This window comes from Orcinus orca, chromosome 5 (genome assembly GCF_937001465.1).
Source record: "Orcinus orca chromosome 5, mOrcOrc1.1, whole genome shotgun sequence".
Classification (NCBI taxonomy): domain Eukaryota; kingdom Metazoa; phylum Chordata; class Mammalia; order Artiodactyla; family Delphinidae; genus Orcinus; species Orcinus orca.
Genome location: NC_064563.1, coordinates 77,227,145 through 77,241,474, shown reverse-complemented (window position 1 = coordinate 77,241,474; position 14,330 = coordinate 77,227,145).

Here is a 14,330-nt window from a genome sequence, read left to right as displayed (position 1 = left end):
TGAGTTGATTTACAATGTTGTGTTAGTTTTAGGTGTAGAGCAAAGTGATTCAGTTATACATGAGATAACACAGGGAACTATACTCAATATTTTGTATTCACTTTTTATAGGAGAGACCTGAGGCTCTCAGAGGATAAGTGACTTGCTAAGTTTCGGAGTTGGGATTTGGACCCAGATCTATGACTCAAAAGCTTGATCACTTTCCATTCAAGGGGGAGGCAGACACGTCAATAGACAAACAACCCATAACAAAGTGGGTGTTCTTGAAGAGGCAGACACAAGTAGTGGTGGTGGCCGACTTGCCTGGAAAGTCAGCAGAGACGCTGTGACAGTTGCTTTATTCATCAGGACTGGGAAGACAAATGGGCACAACACATGTTCCCTGCCCTCAAGCCACATTCAGGGTCTGTGCTAGCTCCTCTTTGCTTCGTCTCTCACCTCTGTGAACTGTCCCCTTTCGTCCTGCCTATTAATTATGATCAGCAGTAACTACACAACCCCTGACCTTTGTCTGGGTGGCCAGATAAAATATAGGATGGCCAATGAGATTTGAATTTCAGATAAATGAATACTTTTTCAGTGTAAATATGTTCCCAGTGTTGCATAATATGTACTTATGCTAAAGAATTATTCATTGTTTACATAATTCAAAAAGAGACACGTACCACAATGCTCATTGCAGCACTATTTACAATAGCTAGGACATGGAAGCAGCCTGTCTATCAACAGATGAATGGGTAAGGAAGATGTGGCACATATATACAATGGAATATTACTCAGCCATAAAAAGAAACAAAATTGAGTTATTTGTAGTGAGGTGGATGGATCTAGAGTCTGTCATACAGAGTGAAGTAAGTCAGAAAGAGAAAAACAAATACCATAGGCTAACACATATATATGAAATCTAAAAAAAAAATGGTTCTGGAGAACCTAGGGGCAGGATAGGAATAAAGATGCAGACCTACTAGCGAATGGACTTGAGGACATGGGGAGGGGGAAGGGTAAGCTGGGACGAAGTGAGAGAGTGGCATGGACATATATACACTACCAAATGTAAAATAGATAGCTAGTGGGAAGCAGCCGCATAGCACAGGGAGATCAGCTCGGTGCTTTGTGACCACCTAGAGGGGTGGGATAGGGAGGGTGCGAGGGAGGGAGACACAAGAGGGAGGGGATATGGGGATATATGTATATGTATAGCTGAGTCACTTTGTTATACAGCAGACACTAACACACCACTGTAAGGCAATTATACTCCAATAAAGATGTTAGGAAAAAAAAGAATTATTCATTGTTTATCTGAAATTCAAATTTCACTGGGTGTCCTGTATTTTTATTTGCTAAATCTGGCAACTCTAAACCCAGCCAGAGACCTCTTGTTTGGTCCTCACAGCCAGAAGCCATACCTTTCTTAGCCCTTGGCTTTTCTGTGTAGCATCCTGATAGCAGCCTGGCCCTGGGCTCCTGGGCTCCACCCAAGCACTCTCACCTGCTGCTGTACATGCCCCAGCATGGGAGCGGGCTCTGCTGCTGCTGCAGAGAAAAGCTTTCATCATATTTTCTTGCTCTGCTTTCTCTGATAGCACCTCCCTGGCACCACACTGGCAGGCTGGCACAGTCAGCAGAGCATGCAGGTAGAAATTGGCAGAGCTTCATCTCAAAGGAAATGGCCCAAAAGGGGAAAATGTTGAAACAGTAGAAGTCTGCGGCCTAAACTCAAAGCACAGACTGTTAATAAATATCCTTCACTTTGCAGGTTGGAAGAAGCAGACATTTTTAGTTACTCGATTCTTTCCTCAGTTAGGGCTCCTGGTCCCTCTCCTCCTCTTCCCTGTTCAGATGTTTACTAAGGACCTACCATGAACACCATACTATCAGACAGGCAGAGATGAAGAAAACTTCTCCCTCAAGGATCTCATGGCCCAGCAAGGAAACCAAGATCTGCCTAAATAGCTGTAACATACAGTAGAAAATTAACACCTGAGGGAAGTGCAGAGAGAAAGCTATGGGACTTCAGAAGAAGAAGAAGAAGGTGAGGGAGAGGGTCAATCCAAGCTCCTTCGTGAAGGAGGTGTCTTTTGAGCAGACCCTCAAAGGATAAATAGTATTTAAACATTCTCATTTTGCTAAATAACAAACTGTTGAACACTGATTCATTAACAGCAATTTATAATTTGTCAAATGACCAGTTCACTAAAACCTTGTTTCTTTTAACTATTTATAGACTTTATAGCAATTTGTTTTTTACCAAAACTTCCAAATATTGTTTATTATTGTTTTTTAAAATCTCAGGCAATGTTCATGTCCCAAATATCAAAAATATCATAAGGTTTATTTCTCTCTTCCACCCAATTTTATTTTTTAATGTCTAAAAATTGTATAAGTTTCAGGTGTACAGCATTATAATTTGACATCTGTATTCACTACAAAGTGATCACCATTACAAGTCTAGCTGCCATCCATCACCATAGAGTTGATCTGCTTCACTCATTTTGCCTACCCCTTAACCCCTTCTCCTCTGGTAACCACCGATCTCTTCTCTGTATCTGTATACCTGTATCTGTGCATCTGTTCTTGTTTCATCCTGTTTGTTCATTCGTTTTGGGTTTTTTTTTAGATTCCACATATTGGTGAAATCATATGGTATTTGTCTTTCTCCACCTGACTAGTTCACTTAGAATAATACTTTCAAGGTCCATCCAAGTTGTCGCAAATGACAAAATTTCATTCTTTTTTATGGCCGAGTAGCATGCCATTGTATGTATACACCACATCTTCTTTATCCATTCATTCATTGATGAACACTTAAGTTGTTTCCATATCTTGGCTATTGTAAATAATGCTGCAATGAACTCGGTGCATATATCTTTTCAAGTTTGTGTTTTCATGTTCTTCAGATAAATACCCAGAAGTGGAATAGCTGGGTCATACAGTAGTTTTATTCTTAATTTTTTGAGGACTCTCCATACTGTTTTCCATATTGGCTCCACCAATTTACAGATTAGTAAGTGGATCCCCATCACCTATAGTCCATGTGATTTTCAATCTGGTGGTTTTACCCTGGTTTTTGGGTAGAGTCTGCTCATGAGCGCTTTAAAAGTGGGTTTTCCAGACTGGTGGTTGCTGAGGGGAAGGGGGTTGTGGGAGGGACGGAGTGGGAGGTTGGGGTTAGCAGATGTAAGCTTTTATATATAGAATGGGTTAACAACAAGGTCCTACTCTATAGCACAGAGAAACATATTCAATATCCGATGATATACCATAATAGAATACTTTTTAAAATAATGTATATTGTATATATATGTATAACTGAATCAATTTGCCGTATAGCAGTAATTAACACAACATTGTAAGTCAACTATATTTCAACTTAAAGAAAAAAAGGGAAAAAAAGTGGGTTTTCCATTCCCTGCATTTCTATAGTCTTCCTGAGCATATTCCCCATTGGTTTTTCAAAGCCAAGAGCTTGGGATGCTTGACTGGCTTGTGTCTCCCATGCAGGATCAAGGGGTTGGGGTGCCTGATGTGGAGCTCAAATCCCTTGTTTCTCAGGGAAGAGATTCATACCTTTGTGATCCCTCTGCGTGTGGATCACTGTGGCTAGGGTGTGAGTTTTTCTTTGAGGAGCCCGTCTCTCTGCTTCTCTTACCCATGTCAATGCTGTCCTTCTACCTTTTGTTGTGGAAGCTCTGTTGCTCCAGTTTTCAGGTCCCCTTCCGAGGGGATTATTCCATACATAGTTGTAGAGCTCTTGTGTCCACGGGAGGAGGTGAGTTCAGGATCTTGCTACAACACTGTCTTGAACCTTCTCTTTCCTGATGAATCTCTTCCAACCAACTTTAAACTCATTTCTCTGTGTACTTGGGCTTCTGCGACTCCACTGACTTGATTCCCACGGGTACAATTTTCTGCAGACACATGCTTGAAGCTTTCTCTATCGCATGACTATTCCTATGTAATTTTGACTTTTTTGAAATAAGCAGAATAATAAAGACAATAACAACAAACACCCACTGTTCAGCTTTAGCAAATCTTAACATTTTTCAATATTTGCTTCAGATAATTTTTCACTAGAAACAAATATTACAGATACAGTTGAAGCCCCTATATACCCTTGCCTGTGATTTGATTCCTTTCCTTTCCAGAATCTGAGACTTCTCTTTCCCATGTTTATTTTTATACTTTTCTACATATGCATGATTCCTTAAAGGTTTAGCATTGTTTTGCATATCTAAAAACTATTTATGTATGTACATATATATCATAATACCGTTTATGTCCTTCTTTAACGTTATGTTCTTATGATTTATCCATACCTAAGCATAGAGCTGTTAATTCATTTTAGATTACTGTATAGCATTCCATTTTACAAATATACTACAATCTATTCATTCTTCTGTTGATGGACGTTTAGGTTATTACCAATTTTTTATTATTACAAACAAAGCTGGAATACATTCTGTACATACACTATAGTCTCTCTAGAATATATTACTAGAAATGGCATTCTATAGGTTATACTCATCTTCACCTTTGTTAGGTATTGCCTAATTGATTATCAAAACATTTGGACCAATTTACTCTCACTAGCAATATTTCTGTTTATCGAGCAAGGGGCAAGGGCAAACCCCACAGATCACACGTGGTACATGCATGTTTCAACCTGCAGGTATAAGGGAAAGTATGTGGTGCCTCAGATTCTGACCATTTCATGAGGAAGTGTGCTCAGGCCAGGCACAGCTGGACACACTATGTATTGTGTACAGGAGAAGGACTACACATTTCCTGTGACCTCACATGTTTATAGAGGTGTATGGAGGAATCAGGATCATCTGAGCAAGCTGGCTCTGTGATTAAGATTTTAGCCTTCCTGGCATGAGAAATGTGTCGGAAACAGCCCAATAATTTAGAGAATTTATAGAGCAGAGGTTCTGCAGCCCTCCCCGAAGAGCCAGCTCATTGATAGGCTCCCTGAACGAGGCTCACAACAGTCGTCCAGCAGACAACTGGTTTATCTCTCTACATTACACCTCTGGCCCTGGAGGCTTATTAAACATAGGCCTTCTGATGCAGGGAATGTATTAGTCGACAACATTGTGACAAATGTGCATCATGGGCTATGAAAGGCAAAAAGGTATTTTGGGACTTCTTGTCCACATCTGTAATACAAAGGAAGAAAGGGTGTTTTAAATTTTTTAATATAGGTCTTTAATCTAGAATGTTTTGTTTTGGAGAAAGTGGAAATTTCATTATTAAAAAATATGATTAACATATTATCCTTGTCCTATTTATTAAACAGCTTATACTTTATTCCATTGATTTACAATGCCCCCTCTGTCACTAATCAAGTTTTCATACATACATGGTCAGTTTGAGGGCTCCCTGTTCTATTCCTCTGGTCTATCCTCTACACATAGGCTAACACCATACACTCTTAAGTTATTCTTACTTTATAATCAGTTTTCATTTTTAAAAGAGTAAGTTCCTCAACCTTGTGATTTTAAAAAATTGTTTTGGTTTTTCTTGGCCATTTGTTCTTCCATAGAATGTTAGATCTAACTTGTCAAGTTACCTGAAAATTCTGTTGTGATAAGTATTAAAAATAGAAAACATAAATCAATATACATATTGAATTAATAGATTTGAGAAGAACTGATTTTTTTAAAAGAGCTTATATCTTTATGATAAAGTGTATTCTCATCCATGATCATGGTATATCTCATTATCTTTTATGTCTTTCAATGTTATCTTTAAGGGTACGATAATTAGATAGGGTTCTCCACTTGGATTTGGAACAAATTGAGAAATAAAGGAGTAGTACTTAGGAGACAAAGATATTACCTTTTGCTGATAGAGACCAGGTTAGAGGATATGGCTTTGGGTCAGATAGTCAAGTTCTTGGTACTAAATATCAGTAAGCATTCAAAAGATTTATACAAACAATCTCAAAGATATAACTATATATAGGACCCTGTCAGGAGTTTGCACCCCAAGAAGAAGAAAAACAGAACTGAGCCTATCACGCCCACATTATTCTTCCTAAATTTACTATTTAATATCACTCTGTCCTCCAAGGAGCAAAATGAATAAAGGGGCAGAGAGACTGAGAGGGTTTGTCATACCAGTAGAGCTCCTTTCAAATGGATAGAAATCTTACAAGTAGGAAAAAATATTCTTTCTTTATATTATATACCTTATATTAGGTTTTAGTCTTTTTAAATTGAGAATGGAATTTGTTTCCCATTACACTTTTTCATTGGTTATCATGGGTATATAGGAATTCTATTGATTTATCTATGATGACCTCATTTTCAGCAACCTAAGAACCACCTTATGAGATAAGTAATGTTATTATTCTCTTTTACGTAAACTGAGGCAACGGAGAGTTTAAGTAACTTGCTCAGGGTCACAGACGTAGGATGTGGTAGAGCCTGGCTCTTGCCTAGGCAGTCTGATTCCAGAGCTTTCACTCTAAATCCCCATGTAAACTTCTTTCACATGAACGCATAGTATCCGTTGTATGGATCACCCATCATTTATTTACTCAATCCCTATTGATGAACATTCAGTTTATTTCCAGTCTTTCCTTATTACAGATACACTGCAACAAGTAACCTTGTACATATGTCATTTTAAACACATGACATGAAATAAATTTCTAGCATAACAAGATGTCCTAGGTTCATCTTGCACTTTTCCTGCCCCAGACCTGGAATCAATTGTTCTATCAAGGAGCCTGGTTACTTTTAGTGGGGAATAGTATTTAGAAACCAATATCTGGGCTTTTGACACGTATCTTTTACTGAGACTGTCTTAATCTTTAAATGTCTAGAAAATGTCTTCATTTTGCCCTCACTCTTGAATAAGTTTGACTAGGGGAACAAAGTCTAAGTTAACAATTCCTTTTCCTTAGCACTTTGAAAATATTACTCCATTATTTTCTGGCATGATAAGAAGTTTGCTGTCAGTCTAATTATCACTTCTCCATAGTTAATCTTTTTTCTATAATGGCTATTAAGATTTTTTCTATAAACTTATTATTCCACAATTTCACTTCAATGTAACCAGATGTGAATTTATTTTTATTTATCTTGCTTGATACTCAGCATGTACTTTTTATATGAGAACTCATGTTTTTCTTCAATCCTAAAAATTTTTCAACTATTTTTATAGCTTTATTGAGACATAATTCACATACGATAAAATTCACCTTTATAAAGTATACAATTCAGTGGTTTTTAGTATATTCACAAAGCTGTACAACCATCACCACTAAGTCAAGAACATTTTCAATACAGCAAAAAGAAACTCCATACCCATCAACAGTCATTCCCCATTCCCTGATTCCCTGGCAATCACTAACCTACTTTCTCTCTCAATAAATTTCCCTATTCTGGACATTACATATAAATTAAATCATGTGTGACCTTTTGTATCTGGCTTCTTTCACTTAGCATAATTTTTTCAAGGTTCGTCCATGTTGTAGCATGTGTCAATATTTCTTTCCTTTTTATGGCTGTATAATATTCCATATGTATATACTGCATTGTTTTGTCCATTCACCAGTTGAAGGACATTGTAATTTCCACTTTTTGGCTACTAAGAATAATGCTGCTATGAACATTTGTGTCCATATTTTTAGACAAACGTGCATAAAAATATGATTTCAATTCCCATCAGTGGAATTCCATAGGAGTAGAATTGCTGGATAATATAGTAACTCTAACTTTAAAGTTTTGAGGAATGGCTAAACTGTTTTCCACAGTGACTGCACCATTTTACATTCCTACTAGCAGTGTATGAAGATTACAACTTCTCCAAAACCTCACCAACATTTGTTCTTTTTTTTTTTCTTCTTTTTTAAAAAAATTCTAGCCATCCTAGTGGTAGTGGTAACTTGTGGTTTTTAAATAATTTTGAATATCTTCTTATGTACTTATTAGCATTTACATAAGTTCTTTAGAAAAATGTCTATTCAAATTTCTTGCCATTTTTAAATTGAAAAACTTGTCTTTTTATTGTTGAATTGCGGAGGTTCTTTATATACCCTAGCATGATGGTGCCCTCTTGAAGTACACAAACTTAATTTGATGAAGTCAAATTTATCTGTTTCTTCTTTTGTCAGTTGGATTTTTGGTATCATACCTGAGAAACCATTGCCTAATCCAAGGACATAAAGATTTATTCCTTTGTTTTTTTCTAAGAGTCTAATAGTTTTAGTTTTACATTTTAGTTTTACATTTAGGTCTATGGTCATTTGGAGTTAATTTTTGTTTACGGTGTGAGGTAGGGGTCCAGCTTCATTCTTTTGCAAGCAGATATACATATGAACTTTTTTTAAAACATCTTTATTGGAGTATAATTGCTTTACAATGGTGTGTTAGTTTCTGCTTTATAAAAAAGTGAATCAGGTATACATATACATATATCCCCATATCTCCTCCCTCTTGCATCTCCCTCCTATCCTCCCTATCCCACCCCTCTAGGTGGTCACAAAGCACCAAGATGATCTCCCTGTGCTATGTGGCTGCTTCCCACTAGCTATCTATTTTATATTTGGTAGTGTATATATGTCCAGGCCACTCTCACTTCCTCCCAGCTTACCCTTCCCCCTCCCCGTGTCCTCAAATCCTTTCTCTACGTCTGCGTCTTTATTCCTGTCCTGCCCCTAGGTTCTTCAGAACCATTTTTTTTTGGATTCCATATATAACACATGAACTATTAATTTTCAAAAATTTCTTCCTCACAATTCTCTCCATTCTTTTCTTATGAGACTTTTAAAAGAGATTGGAATGGAGACACAACCTATTCTCTATGTCACTTGACTGCTGTTACATTTTTTACATAAGAGTATTTTTCATAGTGTTTACTCCTCTGTCATATTTTAATTCACAAACTTTCTCTTTGTGTTCCAGTTTGCTAAATTTTTAAAATCATTGAATAAAGATTATATTTACAATATTTCTAAACTATTTTTTCTGATTAAGGAAAAACCCATTTAATTAATTTATTAGTTTTGAATATGTAATATAGGTACATTGTACAAAATTCAAAAGATATAAAACATAATGAAGAGGTTAGTGGCTTTTTAAAAACACATCTGTTCTTGTTTCATTTTTGCCAGTTTTTGTTTCATAATTTTGTATCTGTGTAATGCATATTATTCACAGAGCTAGATGAGCAGCGGGACGGATAGGAGAGAAGCCCTGATGGTGAAATGACAATGGGAAGGAAAGAGGGAGGGTTTGGGAACAGTGAAGAGTTGGGTTTGATAGGAGAAGAGCTTGTGCAATGAAGTCTAGTGGGAGGCAAGGCTGGAAAGGTGGGTTGGGGTCAGTCTGTGGACTTTGGAATAAAAGGTGAGAAAAGGTTAGTTGAAAAATTTGAACATTATTCTCTTAGCAATGTAGTCTTTGAAGATGTTTTTCACCACACAACAAATACTGTGCTTTAGGAAGATTAATATGTTTTAAATAGGCCAAAGAGAGAAGATTGGTAGTCTAGGCCTCATCAAAAGCTTTCTGTCTCAAGTGAGTACTCTCCCCTTGCTCTGCTTGACCTCCTTTTAAAAAAATAAAAATAAAATATCATGTACTGATTTTAATTTTTATGAAAGCAATGATCTACATAGTTTTTTTTTAACCTCTTTTAACAGGTCTATATGCTGATTCTAAGCCAGATGTTTCAGATATTTCCTGCAAGGCTTGATTTTAGTGTCAGTCTGTAGTGAAATACTCTGTTTTGTTGACTGCTTCTTAGAGTTCCCACTGCCACTCTGGGTGCGGAAAGGGGCCACCCTCCAGAGGCACCCGGCTCCCCGGGTCCTGCAGCATTCTCCCAGCAGGGGGCAGCAGCGGCACACTTCAGAGTCTCAGGGGAGGGTGGGGTGTTGTGGGGCGCCCAGTGGGGAGGAGCTCACAGAAGGAAACCCATTGAGTGCAAAAAGTTAACTAGTTCCTCGACCCACTTCAGAGCCAAACCCACACCCTGCGGTGGGTTGAGCCACAAACACTGTTTTCTGTAAAGCTGACAGAGTCTTCTCTTATGGAGGGAGGAGGATGCTCTCAATACTTTAGAGGACCTGTTTTTTTGTTTTTTCCTTTCTCTTAATTCTTTATCCTCTGCTTTTGCCCATGAAAGTTCTAGTTCCTCCAGCTTTCCTTTTCCATTCTTTCATTTCCTCCAGTTTCCCACCACCATGGTTGTGGGTCCATCCAAATAATCACCTCCTTGACACTGGGTCACACTGGGAGGAAGAGATGCAGCGTGAGGGAGGGGCAAGCTGGCTGGCTTCCTGAGCTCCTTGCCTCCCTAGAGGCATCATTTTTAGATTAGATTAGAGACTCGAATCACCTCTAATCAAAGGCACCTGGCAATCTCTTGCACATCGTCCTGTTCCCACTCACTTGCTGAATCCTCTGCCTGGACAGAATGAGAACGTGGGCACCACCCCTGCAATCTGGCCTGTAACTTGGTCTACACCTGCATGCCATGTGGAGAAGGAATTCCTGGGGGCAGAACACGTGGGGTTGGGGATCAAAGCACAGTGGTGGGAGATAGTTTTTCAAAGATCCCAAAAGAATGTGATCCTAGTGCTTTCTCACTGCTTTCCCCCAAATCTGCTGTTACGATGCCCTACGCAGCATGGCCAGCCTGGCATATTACAGTAGAGGCGGTGTGGTGTAGTAGAAAGTACATGGGACCAGGACACAAGCCATATGCTTGACTTTACTGCTGTGTGGTTTGGGGCAAGTCACTTACCTTCAAGCCTCAGTTTACTCTCCTGCAAATGGATATTGATAATACTGTCTATAACCACCTTACAGAGTGGAGATAGCCAAGTAAGATAATGATATGAAAAGGTTTTATAAACAATAGAATGCTTCAAAACTATCATTTGTCACAACTTTTTTTTTTTTTTTTTACTTAATTTATTTATTTTTGGCTGTGTTGGGTTTTCGTTGCTGCGCACGGGCTTTTTCTAGTTGTGGCGAGCAGGGGCTGCTCTTCATTGTGGTGTGTGGGCTTCTCATTGTGGTGCCTTCTCTTGTTGCGGAGCATGGGCTGTCGGCACACAGGCTTCAGTAGTTGTGGCACGTGGGCTCAGTAGTTGTGGCACGTGGGCTCAGTAGTTGTGGCTCATGGGCTCTAGAGCACAGGCTCAATAGTTGTGGTGCACGGGCTTAGTTGTTCCATGGCATGTGGGATCTTCCTGGACCAGGGATCGAACCTGTGTCCCCTGAACTGGCAGGTGGATTCTTAACCACTGCGCCACCAGGGAAGTCCATGACTACTTCTTTTTGAAGAGCAGTTTGGCTTCTGTTTCATGGGCACAGAATCAGGTATTGGGACAAACTGGATTCTCGTGGGTTCCAGGGCTATTGGGAGACAAGTCAGGATAGAACAGAGTGGGACTATTTCTAGGGACTTGGCTCCTAGCCCTCTGTGAGAGGAGGGGTTTCTTTCTTTCCCTTGGGCCAAGGGAGACTAATAGGGTGATCTACCTCTAGAATTCTGGGTCTGGACAAGATCACCAAAGGGTCATTAGTCTTAGGCCATTTCCCTGTCTCTCACCTAAGGCTGCATCTGAACTACCTCGGATAGATAAGAAAGAATGTGGTATATAGTCTGTTAAGCTGTTTCTGGGGAGATTCCATATCCTCTCCTGGCAATTCAGAATCAAGTATATTTTACAGTGAGCTGTCATTTGTATTTCATTTTTCGCCTTTTTCTGCAGTTGAAGGTTTTGAACGCTTCGAGGGCAGGAAAAGCGTGCGTTCATTTTCGTATCCCATCTAAGCCCAGCACAGAGTGGCCCTGGGGTCCAGTGTGTTTGGCTGAACTGTATTGTTCTGTCCTCACCAGAACTAGGAACTATGCTGGTCACTGTTCTTTGACAGTTTTACATGTAGTATTTGCAAAGTTCAAAACAAACATTGCAGTAATTTGGCTTGCAGCTTCTCTCCTAATCCTCCCTCCTTTGGGGACTAACCAGGATGGGGGTAGGAACTGTCAAGACTGAGCTCCCTGTTTCTGCTCAAGAAACGCCCTGTGTTGGCTTGGCTTGGGCTCCCCTCCCTTTCTTATCAAATGAAATCAGCCACTGAAGGAAATTGGTTTCTCCAGATTGCGAGAGACAGGAAGCAGCATTGAGAAGCAATGTCCTGGGAGGGAAGCCAGAGAATTAGCTCCAGGCCCAGCCCAGTCAGTGCCTGGCCCTGGCCTCCTTCCCTACAGCTCTGTCCTGTTCTCACAACCTCCAGCCCCTCCTCTCCTTTTCCTGGGTCCTGGCATGTGAGGCTGAAAGGGACTGTAGTTATCATCAAGGCCAGTACTCCCAAGTCTTCCAGCCTGTGCTGGATGCTTCCAGAGATGGGAATTTTGCTGCTTCCCCAAGGAATCAGCTCCATTTTTGCCTTTTATCCAGATGAAATCTGCCTCCTCCAACAATCCCCTCCTGCTCACCTGGGCCTCTCTCCTTCCTCCATGGGACAGCCCTTCAGATGCCTTAGTCTGACACCCCCAGGAGAGATCCTAATAAAAGCATCAGTTTCTCAGAAACGTACAAACCCTAAGGGCATCTGAATTAGAATCTAAGCGGGAAGGAAATGCTGAGGACAATGCCATTGATCATCCCTTTCCTTGCCAAGGAGACCTGTGTGGTTTACCCTGATGTTTTGTATGGCCTTGACATACTGCTCTTGCCCACACCCCACCCCCGCCACTGTGTGTCCAGTGTCTTCTAGAAGAATTTGTTTTCCCATCCAGCTCACTTTATTAATTTTTGCTAAAATATTTAGAAGTATATTTAAAGACATCATGACATTCTGCCCCTAAGTACTTCAGTATATATCTCTTTTTAAAACAATGGAACAGGGACTTCGCTGGTGACGCAGTGGATAAGACGTCACGCTTCCTACACAGGGGGCCTGGGTTCCATCCCTGGTCAGGGAACTAGATCCCACATGCATGCTGCAACTGCAACTGCTCCCAACTAAGGAGCCCGCCTGCAGCAACTAAGACCTGGTACAACCAAATAAATAATAAACTAAAATAAAACAGTGGAACAATATCTTTATTTTATTTTAAAATAATTTTTCAAGATTGAAGTCAAGTTGATTTACAATTTTGCGTTAGTTTTAGATGTACAGCAAAGTGATTCAGTTTCACATATGCATATTCTTTTTCAGATTCTCTTCCCTTATTGGTTATTACAAAGTATTGAGTATAGTTCTCTGTGCTATACAGTAGGACCTTGCTGGTTATCTATTTTATATATAGTACTGTGTATATGTTAATTCCAAAGGCCTAATTTATCCTTCCCCCCACTTTCCTCTTTGCTAACCATAAGTTTGTTTTCTATGTCTGTGGGTCTATTTCTGTTTTGTATATAAGTTCATTCGTATCTTTTTTTTTTTTTTTTTTTTTTTTTTTTGCCGTATGCAGGCCTCTCACTGTTGTGGCCTCTCCCGTTGCGGAGCAACAGGCTCCGGATGCGCAGGTTCAGCGGCCATGGCTCACAGGCCCAGCCGCTCCGCAGCATGTGGGATCTTCCCGGACCGGGGCACGGACCCGTGTCCCCTGAATCGGCAGGCGGACTCTCAACCACTCGCCACCAGGGAAGCCCCAAATTTTTTAAAGCACAAAAGATACTTTCCTGCAGAGCTGAAATCAAAATATAATACCCAACAAAATTAATTATAATTTCCTGATATTGTCTAATACTCAATCCAAGCTGAGAAGTGGAAGGGAGCATCCCATCTTCTGGATTTATCTGACTGCTTCTTTGTTGTAGTGTTCTTCTAGCTGGTTCTTCTATGCTTTATTTCCTATAAATGGTAAGTTAGATTTTAGGGCTTGATTATATTCAAGTTAAACATTTTTAGCAAGGATATACCCTCAATGATGTTGGGACTTCACGTTGCCTCACATTGGGAGACATGTCTGGTTGTCCTACTATTGGTGATGCTAAGATTACTCCATGGATTAGGTGTTGACCCCTTCATTGTGTTTTTTCCATTTTGTGACCAGAAAGAAATCTGTGTGGTTGCTGTATTATAGCACTATACAAATGTCAAATGATGTGTATTTTAAAGTCGCAATTGATCAGAAAAAGAAAAGGCAGGGCCGGGATGGATGGAGGTTCCATCTCTGTTACTGTGTTCTGTTCTTGTATAAATCATTTAACACTCAAGGCGCCTCAGTTTTCCTATCTGTAAAATAAAGGGTTTGAACTAGAAGATCTCTAAGGTTCCTTCTAGCTTTAAACTTCTTTTTAAAAAAGGTTCAATTGTAGTAAAATACACATAACATAAAATTTACCGTCTTAA